Genomic DNA, 10877 nt, shown 5'->3' on the forward strand with positions numbered 1-10877 from the left:
GGATGAGGTGAGAAAATTTGAGGAAATATTACCTCTAGATGGCCGGAAATCACACTTTCACATAGTAAAATTCATCATCATGACATCACCATTACATACAGTAGTCAAAATGAAACGCCAACACATTTCTCATGTACTTTATCAGAGATCTACTTGATATCCAGGACAAATTGACCTAACTATAATTTAATATATAAGCTTATAACTATCATCAACAAATCACAACTTTATTTTTCGCCTTTAGCACAATTTCCTTCACATTTTAATATTATTAATATTACTATCAATCATCATCATAATCATCATCATCATCGTCATCATCATCATCATTACTATTATTACTATTACTATTATTATTATTATTACTATTACCATTACTATTATTATTATTATTATTATTATTATTATTATTATTATTATTACTAATAGTATAGTATTTTTAAACAATAGGCCCTACTTGAAGCTTGCAAAAGGATAAAAACCAAACTGAGCCATACAGTATCACATTTCTGTATCTTTAAAGACTTGGCCTGGGATTTATGGATTTTTAAAAATCACGCTTAGACATGTGTTATAATTATAGTAGGCCAGGCCTGTGTAAAACGAGTACTGATGCATTTTTACGTATTTTAGAAGTATTCATTTTGAGTGGTCCCAGGAAATAATTTGTATTGGCTCAAAAAAAAGCTTTAAAATTTAACACTGTGTACAAAGGCTCCCCCCCCCCCACCGCCGGATACGTCCTTGTGTGCAATTGGTATTACAATTATTACAAAATACTAGTACCAATGACTTTTAATTGTACCAGGATAATAAGCTCGCTGATCGCGCACTGCAGAGGTGATCTGTGGTTAGCGCATGTTTTTGTCCTTAGGCAAGTTCTGCCACATGCTCAGAAGTATATTGAAAAAAGCATGATTTGATAAATCGTATCTCTCCTGTGTTGAACTGGGTTAAACCCAAGGTAGATCTTAAAGCCCCATTCGCGGCAAAATTTCAGTTTTTAAGAAAAATCTAATTTTTGTATAATGTTATAAAGATTTATAAATATAATACGGAATTGCTAGTTTAAATGAATTTAGACATTCCTAAGAATGAAAAAAATGTAAAATAANNNNTTCTTTTGCGTAAAACTAAAATTCATGCCAATATTTTTCCATGATTTATAAAAATTGGAGTAATGCAAATGCATATTTTCTAAAAAAAGTCAGTTTTTAGTGAAATTTTGCCGGGAATGGGGCTTTAAAATAATGAAATATTAGTATTTTGTGAACAATTATGTATATTTTATATAGGTAATGTAAATATTAAATATATGGAATATTTTAATGCACTGGATAATTAGGTTTTCAAAATTCCAGTTGTTTCTTCATGCACTTTTTTTGCATACTTTATACACTTTACATGGTTTGTGACGTCGCTGGTGTTCTGTGAGCTTGCTATTCAATCTTGAACAGTATATTGCATCAATCTATAATCCAATTAATAAAAATGTGTGCCTTCTATATATTAACCAATTGATGATTTTATTGATATTGTTGGTTTTTGAAGAAGTTAGATACAATTAATTTGTATTCGAAGTGAAGTCTTGTGTTTACACTATAATTATGATTGCATTGCCCGATATTTCGTTATTTTCCAGGCCTGCCCTTGGCGTGTGGCTACTACACTGAGTGTTATGCCTTCCTCTGTTTAATCAGTAATTTTTACTTATGAACACCACCACCACATTAATATTAAAGTGTGAACAATCAATAAATGTTAAGCCGGCCCTGAGCCGACCTAACTTTAGTCCGACTTTTGAGTCGGCTCAGGTCCCGTAACGTGGGACCTGGGCCGACCCATTATATCTGAACGTAAGCCGAACCTGAGCCGGCCCACAAGTTCGCTCTGATTGCGGTCGATTTTGACGTCTTATCTCACAACATTCATTCGCAACTGTATATCTGAACGTAAGCCGAACCTGAGCCGGCCCAAGTTCGCTCTGATTGCAGTCGATTTTGACGTCTTATCTCACAACATTCATTCGCACTGACTTTCGCGAAAAAAACACCATTGAGAAATAAATTGTTAAGGAAACTAGAGTAAATTGTATTTAGTTGAACTATTGTTATTGAACAAAAGTTGTTATATATATAAGGTCTCCATGCCTAACTAATTGTTACTCACAGCCTCCGTCCGTACGGACCCAGTTGTAAACATGGAGATGGAAATATCACGTGCTACAAAGCTTACGCATGGGCAGTTTGGCAGATGACGTACGCTTGACTTTCTTTTCTACAGTTGAATTCCAGTAGAGAAAAAATATATAGGGCTACTACAAGTTCAAGAAACGCCGTTTTTTGTATAGCACACATTAATTTCACAAGTTTGTATTTTAAAATCATAACACTGTATAGCGGTATCATTCTTCGTGGTTGGTCATCGTCACCAACCACGTTCGTTTTGTGTCGACGTTCGTGAAGCTACTCACGTGACCCCGAGGACCGGAAAAAAATAAGCGTTTGTTATTGTTTTAATGAGCGAAGCTGGTTTTAAAAAGCGTCAAAATTTTTGTGAATGAACCTAATATGAAAATATTTATTATTGCCAAATAGATAAATCTCGATTCTACTTATTCACAATCTGTGTCCAAACATTGACAGCAACCTTCAGTAGGCCTATACAGTTTACAATATACAGGTATGGACTTTCGAAATCGCAAGTCTGGTTTTGCGCAGAGTAAATTCGAGCTGCGCTAATTATAGGTCTTGGTTATTATAATAATTATCGTCGCCATAATCATGAAGCAGAATGCTACGCTTAAAAAAATCGAAAAATTATAAGGACAACATTTGAAATTAGGTTCATGTTTTGCTCGAATTCCATGTGTTAGGTTGTGATTTACCGTTCCACCATCATGTAATGCGATCGTCTCGAACTTCCCGTCCTGCAATTCTTCGACCCGGCCCTGGGCCGACCTAAAAAAATAACTGTGAACGGGAATATTCGTTTGAGTCGGCCCTGAGTCGGCCATATTTAAGGCGGCCCTGGGCCGACCCTAGGCCGGCCTAGTAAGTGTGATTGGGCTCATAGTCCTGCAAATCATTTGTCTAAACACCTAATTATGGCTCTAGACCTTGTTCACTGAATGTCAACCATGTCACAACCCGTCTACAAAATATACAAAAAAGAGCAAGAAACAACTAGAATTTTGAAAACCCAACAATTCTCCAGTTCATTAAAATAATCTAATTTAAAAACAAAACTATATTGCTCACAAATGTTAATATTTCATTATTATAAGACCTACCTATCAACAAAAAGCATCATGACAAGTATGCCAGTAATAGTAATAATGATGATAATGCTCCTGAGACATACCAGCCTCGGTTTCACACTCTTCCCATTCCTCTTCACTTTCACTGATCACGCAGCCCCGTTTCACGTTTCTGCCAGTGGCTCCACATAAATAATTAATTTTGAGACAAATTACACACAAAGAAAAACCATTAAAAAGTGAACACAGTCAAATAAGAAAAGAAAACATAGAAACACAATACACTGAATTCAATGATGAGATAAACGAATATACCAAAAAAAAAATTCATACTCACAAATTTAGAAAAGATTTCCCGAACAGCAGTGACAAAAAGTACTTTAGTAAGTTTGCTCACATGTATATATAAAAGTTGTTGACGTAAAATTAGCCATATACACATATATAAGCAAAGAAGCAAGACCTCCCAAACAGCGCAGCGTCTGTAAGTTTTGCCTGTATGTATTCACCATGGCCGGCGGAACCGGGTGGGGGGGGGGGGCGGGGGCCCGGGGCCCCCCACTTCATACATACATACATACATACATACTAGCTGGGTACCCGTCAAGGCAACCTGAAAGCATCAGACTAATTAAAAAAAAGTATTTTCAAGAACCACATATGTATTAATAATTAATGAAAACAAAGTATAATAGTATAAACATTGTATAAATCACTAATTTAATGTTTTCTTGTTTTCTTTTATTAATATTTTATATTTATTTTTCGTAATTTACAGTTTACTTTTGTGGAGTGGATTTTCTTCATTTCCATAATTTATTTTGCAATGTTAGCTGTAGATTACATTTATTTTACTAAATTGTTGACTTTTGCGTACTGTATAATAATTATGATTTGTGATCACCGTTTAGAAGTCCGCTTTCAGGGGAAAGCACAAAGGCAAGGAAAACAGCATTACTTGATCAAATGAAACAAGGTGACAGTTATTTTCAAATTAAAAGAAAGCTGAGAATAGACAGCTCTACAATACTGGATGCCATAAGACCTGCCAAAATAGCAGAGCACCAATGAATGAATAAATGAATGAATGAGGCGCTAATTGTTACAGGCCTATTAAATACTATTGTACTGTGAGTTCTTGATTAAGGCTTAGGCCAAGTTAATTAATGCCGAAATGATATATTATTATTATTATTATTATTATTATTATTATTATTATTATTATTATTATTATTATTATTATTATCATTATTATTATTATTATTGTTGTTCTTATTATTATCATCATTAATGTTATTATGAATCTATTTTTATTATTTATTTATATATTATTGTTATTATTATTAGTAGTATTATTATTGTTAATATTAATATTATTATTATGATTAAATATTAATTACATTACAAGGCTTAGGCCAAGTTCAATAATGACGTAATGACATGTTTAATTTATTATTATTTAATCATATTTTTCTTACGCACTGTCCCATATTTAATTTTATGCTTTAACTTTTATCCAATTTTTTTTCAAAATATCAATGTCATGTGAAGCCGTGACTGTTGTGTCAGGTCTAGGACCTTAGCAAGGCCTATGCTCAGTCTAGGGAGAGACCTGGGTAGGACCACACTCAGCCTGTAGTTAGGCCTAATATAGCCTCTTTTTCTCTAGCCTTTGATAGTACCTATCTACTACTGGTACTACACTTTATACAAGGGGACTGTTGTTGTTGTTGTTAGGTAGTATACTAACATTTAATGACAAACAAGTAGTTCATAATTAGTTACAGACGTATCCCTTAAATCGGTAAGATTTCATACGCCTACCGTAGGTGAACATATTGAAAGAACAGTACAGTATGGTGATACTCATTGCGAAGTGCCTGCTCTTCTGAATAATTTAAATCGAACTCGAGTCGAATCAATCCGAGACGGACCGAGTGGAGTTTCATGCAAATATTCCGTACGGATAAAAACAATCGCAGCGGGGACGACCAGCACTACCTTCATGGTTAGAGAGTTATTTAGTTTACTAGTTAGTTTATCGGTAGGTAGGTGGTTAGATGGTTAATTACTTAATATTCAGGCACATAGTTTTTTAATCAGTCGGTTGATCGGTCAGTCTGCCATCGTTATTCCTTTGACCACATTTATAGATGGTTATAGACAGTTGTCAGTTTGTCGTCTAGATAATCAGACTGTTCATCACACCACATTAAACATTGTTGACATATACCGTTAAATTACAAAAACATATTTTTAATAAAATAGTCCACATTAAATGTAGACACTTATTAACAAGATAATATTGTAAAATTCCACAATAAAAAACAAACACATTTTGTTACAGTTTAGACCACATTCACGTTGTACAATGCATTCAATGAAATATTATATTAAGCTCGGTCTAGACTGTCAAATTGTCTGACAAAAACTGTTGTACGCCCATAGACAGTCATAATGTACCTATATATGTTCAAGTTCAATTTTTGTGATGTCATAATAACCATAATTATTTAGGCATGTCACATGTTTTTGTCAAACAATGTTTGGTAGTCTGGACAGAGATTAACTCTAAAAGCTGTCTTACCTTTTGCATAAATGTTGGCGCAAATCAAACAAAGAATGATTAAGACGGATATTCTAACCATCGTCGCCATAATTCCTCATAAGACAAAGGCGTATCTAAGCAAAAAAGCATATGAAAAATTACTACACAAAATTACGCACAACCTTCTCTCTTCATCGGGAGCATAGCTTAGACAATGGACCTTTCTGCTAAAAAGCCCCTCTCCTTGGATATTGTTGCTTCCCACAAAGCAATAGCGTAAATGTACGTGCGTTTCCTGGAACGGTCAATTGCGCAGAGCCAAATGCATTGGTGCCATCCTATCATAAAATCAAGTATCATTAACAAGAAATAAGAAAAATAATAGCCCCATCGTATTTATACAGCGATTGTTTCTATGTATTAATTCGGCAAATTTACATGAAAACAAACAGTAATATATAGCAAAAGTAGGCCTACTTGAAATTGAGTAAAACTGCATACAAATTATACAAGGACAAACAAAAGCTAAGAATCAAAAACGAACACAACAAAGAGAAAAACCAACCAAACTATCCTCCGTCTTACACCATCCCGTTATTTCTGTGGTTAAGGTTTCGGGGTCCAGGATTTACAATTTGTTTTTACTTACTACAACCACTTAACTACAAAGGTCCGTAGGAAGCAGTCTGTTATTGGTCAGGCCAGAGGGGTCTTAGCACCCCAAAAGTCCCAACGGGCATCTCATCGGTCACCTATTCATAGGCTGAGCCCCCACCATTGAAAAAAAAAGATTACCAATAATTACGCCGGAGTCAAATTTACTAGAGCGGTACAACAATGTGAGATGCACGTATTCTTTGCGCATCCACGGACAATAAAACAAGGATTAAGACAATTACAATATATTAATTACCAATACCAATTAGAGTATATTAAGGATTAAGACATTTAAACAGAAAACCATTATCTAAGCAACGTTAATTGGGCTGGTAATAGTCAGCAAGCCAATTTTTGATCCTTATTTTTATACTGTATATACAAAATTTGAACAATAAACAAAAAATGAAACTATAAACAGTGTAAAGATTTACTACCGTTAACTTAATATCTCCTCCCACTTAATTAAAGATGTGTCTGAATCGTTTCTAATCTCACTTTGCCAACACTGATTGATAAGATGAGACTTCCACATATGTTATATACCGGTTTAGATAACTTTCAATAGTGTATTTAACTTAAGTTGACTTTACAAGACAAGATCTGATAAATATATAATTGATGGAAACAAACTTACATTACAAACAATAGGTGAAGTCGCAACACATCTAAAGACACCCTGATTGGAGGCTAGATTTTGCAATCTGGTGCCACTGCTCAACATTATACAGTGCCGTGCGACACTATTATTCTGTTGAGGTTGCAGAACATGAGACGTAATAATAATAATAATAATAATAATAATAATAATAATAATAATAATAATAATAATAATGGTGGACTTATAATACGCATATTGTCATGACCTCTATGTGCATCACAATGAAAAAATAAGTTTAAAGATATAAATATCAAAATAATATGTGGCTAAATATACTCCTACTCCTTAACTAAGTTATGTTTGGCTGTTGACGCCGAAGAACTCATCCGCCCTTTGTTCAGCTGTTGGGTTTTCTTGCTGCTGGGTGACCATGGCACCCTCCCCTCAGCAGCCATTAAGACATCTGAGTGGGATTGTCGGATTAGTCGCCGACTGGATGGAGTTTAGTTAAGCTACGCTTCTTAACTACCTTAAGCAACACTTAACTACTTTTGGTTTAAAAAAATATCTTCCGCTCGAAACCATCATGGTATTTCTAGGTTTCAGAGCTATTTTATTGTTTTACTACCGACATAAACCATTGCAAGTTAAACTAATCGTATTCAAAGATAAATTGATCAGATTCAAAAAGAAATGTTTTTAAACGAGATTTAAATATGTCGATTGAGCTGGCGTCTTTTATTGCATGTAGTAAATTATTCCATAAATCTGAGGAAGCATCAGAGAAGGAACAACAACCTGTACGTCTGCGTTTAGAATTTTTTTAACTTCAAGAAGGCACTTTAATGACGATCTGAGAGATCGTTTTGGGTGGTATTCTGGAATTAAATCGAGTATGTACTGTGGGGCAAAATGTAGTCTTGAATATTACTAAGAGTAGTACAGAAAACTAGCATTTATTGTACACTTCAACGTCTTTCTTATGTGCTAACGATGTAGGCCTAAAAATCAAGATTATTAAAAAATATCAGTGGCGTAACGCCTATGCGCTCTCATGCGGCGGTCCGCATGGCCCCAAATTCTAGGGGACCCGAAGGGGCCCTACCGATAGGTTCCTCGATCTAGCACCCTGACCAAAAAGGACTTTGATAAATAACACCATAATGTGTCTCTGAAATCGACTCTATGGCATATATCATATTATAACGATTAATGAGAGGGGGACCGTCGGCCCGACGGAGCCCCCTCTCGGCCCGGGACCCCACCAAATTTGTCAAACAAATTTTTTTTAAATGGAGATAAAAAGAAAATTATATTCCCAATTTTAAGTCTGTGAGTGCCATTTCCGGTGCAACGGCATAATGTGTGTCTGAAATCTACTGTAGGACATATATTATTCCAATGGCGGAATAAAGAGCGGGGGATGGGAAGCTGCCGGCACAGGGCCCCACTAAATTTGTCAAAATATTTTTTAACTGGAGATAAAAAGAAAATTATATTCACAATTTTATGTCTGTGAAGTACCATTTCTGGCCATCCAAAGGTGCCATATTCATATATTTTCTTACCTCAGCCGCAACCAAGGTGGGTCTGAGGTGGTATAGACTCTCCAACTGTGAAAGTCCCCCCCCCCTGGCCTCAACTTCCTGGATCCATATTATATTATTTATTTGTCGTTAAAAACATTTAGAATAACAATGCACATCTAAAATCCCACGATGGAATTGGTGACCGGGATCCACTCCACTGAAAAAAATGTTATTAATTTTACAGTACTTTGTGAAATGTTTTCTTAAACTTTCTATTTTATTAGGTTTGCTATGTAATATTGTGTGTATAATATTGTATATCCATTGCCTATAACCACACACACACACACACGCGCACACCCACACGCACACACACACACACACACCCACTGAAAAGATTGAAATCAAGAATATTAATGAATTCTTTCAAATTCATTACCGAGCACGCAACAACAGAATCTTAAAATAATTTCTAGTTTTTCGTTGGACTTTTCAAATACAGTAGGCCTATACTTCAAAAGAATACTTTATGGATTCAGAAACTTCCTTAAATTCGCACAGACCTGACGTGAATTTGGATTGAATATACACAATAGTTTTAAATAACTCATACTGGAGTGGCACTGGTCGTTAAAATGCTGGCTTCCACTCCCAGGGCCCCGGGTTCAATAACAAACTGCTTCCTATGGGCCTGTGTGTGTACTTGTCTTGGTGTACAGGCCCGTAACCAGATCCATGCGAAGGAGGGGGAGGGGAGGGGTGGGTTGCCTATAGTTTAACACAGAAATGTTTCTTACATAAACAAAGTTATGATACAATACTATCACAGTAGTAAACTGATCAAAAAGGTGGGTTCAGCTGAACCCCCTCCCCCCCTTCCTAGTGACGGGTCTGATGTACACATGGAGGAAATAACTAAACCTCCATGTTCCATGCTTGAAGGCCATACTATAATTGTAAAAAAAGAAACAACGTTGTATCAAATAGACAATTTAACCTAGGAACGAAATTGATTGGTGATAATATTGGTCTGGCCATAACTGGTCCGGCCAAATCGCTTCCTACTGCATCGATTACTTAATCAATCAACAACATAACTTAGTTTTAGGAAATTAATATTTGAGTAATATTCTTTGGGGTGAGATAAAAATGCATGAAAAGTGCGTTGCTAAGTACACAAGCAAATGCACACCATTTTCAATGTTGAGAACCCGAACCAGAGCCGTTGGGCTATCTGCTCCAAAAAGTAGGCCTACGGTTTACAGGACTAACCTTATTAATGTATAGCCGTGCCCCTAAAAACGCATTGCTTTTAACTTTTAAAAAAGTGTTTATATACTTACACTTTTAAGCATCAAAAAGCATGGAGCGCTGAATTCATAAGCGTAACAGAATGGAGCTCGTTTCAATATGATGCTGATTATATAGCAGAACACGACGTAGTGGTACAGCGTGTGATAAGCACAAATTTATTGTATTGATCGTAAAATAATTTTCTAGAAACATGTCGGTGAATTAGTTGTCAAATTAAAGAAGTGCAGATAAATTCAAATTTGCTTTTAGTTAATTACAAGCGCATGTGTTCATTATCATTGATTTAGAATTCTAATCAATATTGGTAGACTTGTGTGGGTATTTTAAATTTTTATGGTCTGTATTTGGAATTTAATTATATAGCTAGAACCAGTATTTTTTTTTTTTTTTTTTTTTTCCATTTCAGACTTAACATGTTCTTGTTTTGTTCTTATTCGTACACAATTTTCAAACATAGAAAAATATTATTATATAGCAGCATATTACTGATTTGTTTTATAGAGGGTATCACACGGTCACACCTACTGCAAACAAGGTACATATAAAGATTTGTTGGTTTTCTATTTTTAAAAAATAATTAAAAAAAACCTCATTTGACATTTTTCCTCAGCCTCGATTTGTTCTTATTTTGTTATATTTTTTCTAAGCAATTTAAGCCTCAGTGTTCTCATAAAATGTGTTCTTACAAAAAAAGGGTATTTCACAAAATACTGTTAGTAATAGTGTAAAAATTGGGGATTTGTATAGCGCATAATACATGGTCTCAATGCGCTGATGTCACACAAAACAAAACAAGAAAAATTTTTGTTTTTAATAAACTAGGACTACCATGGAACTCAGAAATCAATAGAACAAACTATTTGCAGAGGAACCATCACCATTGCTTCGGTTTCTTGCAATTTAGGACCACTAACAAGGAACAGTTCGCAAAATCATGACTCACAAATGCTCAAATGATGATGGCATCTA

At 34.9% G+C, this 10877-nt stretch overlaps 1 long non-coding RNA gene across 1 annotated transcript in view; it reads right to left on the reverse strand.

The window, feature by feature from the left end:
• The window catches only part of LOC117116853, a 13314-nt gene extending 6816 nt beyond the window's left edge, over positions 1-6498 (reverse strand). Inside the window, exons 1-3 of the long non-coding RNA XR_004446830.1 lie at positions 6373-6498; positions 5847-5941; positions 3293-3441 (exon numbers count right to left, since the gene is read on the reverse strand). This is a non-coding gene — a long non-coding RNA (uncharacterized LOC117116853). The remainder of the gene's footprint in view (positions 1-3292; positions 3442-5846; positions 5942-6372) is intronic.
• Positions 6499-10877: the final 4379 nt, after the last annotated feature.

This window comes from Anneissia japonica, unplaced genomic scaffold (assembly GCF_011630105.1).
Source record: "Anneissia japonica isolate Jap-2015-1 unplaced genomic scaffold, ASM1163010v1 scaffold1302_len1884557_cov193, whole genome shotgun sequence".
Lineage (NCBI taxonomy): Eukaryota > Metazoa > Echinodermata > Crinoidea > Comatulida > Comatulidae > Anneissia > Anneissia japonica.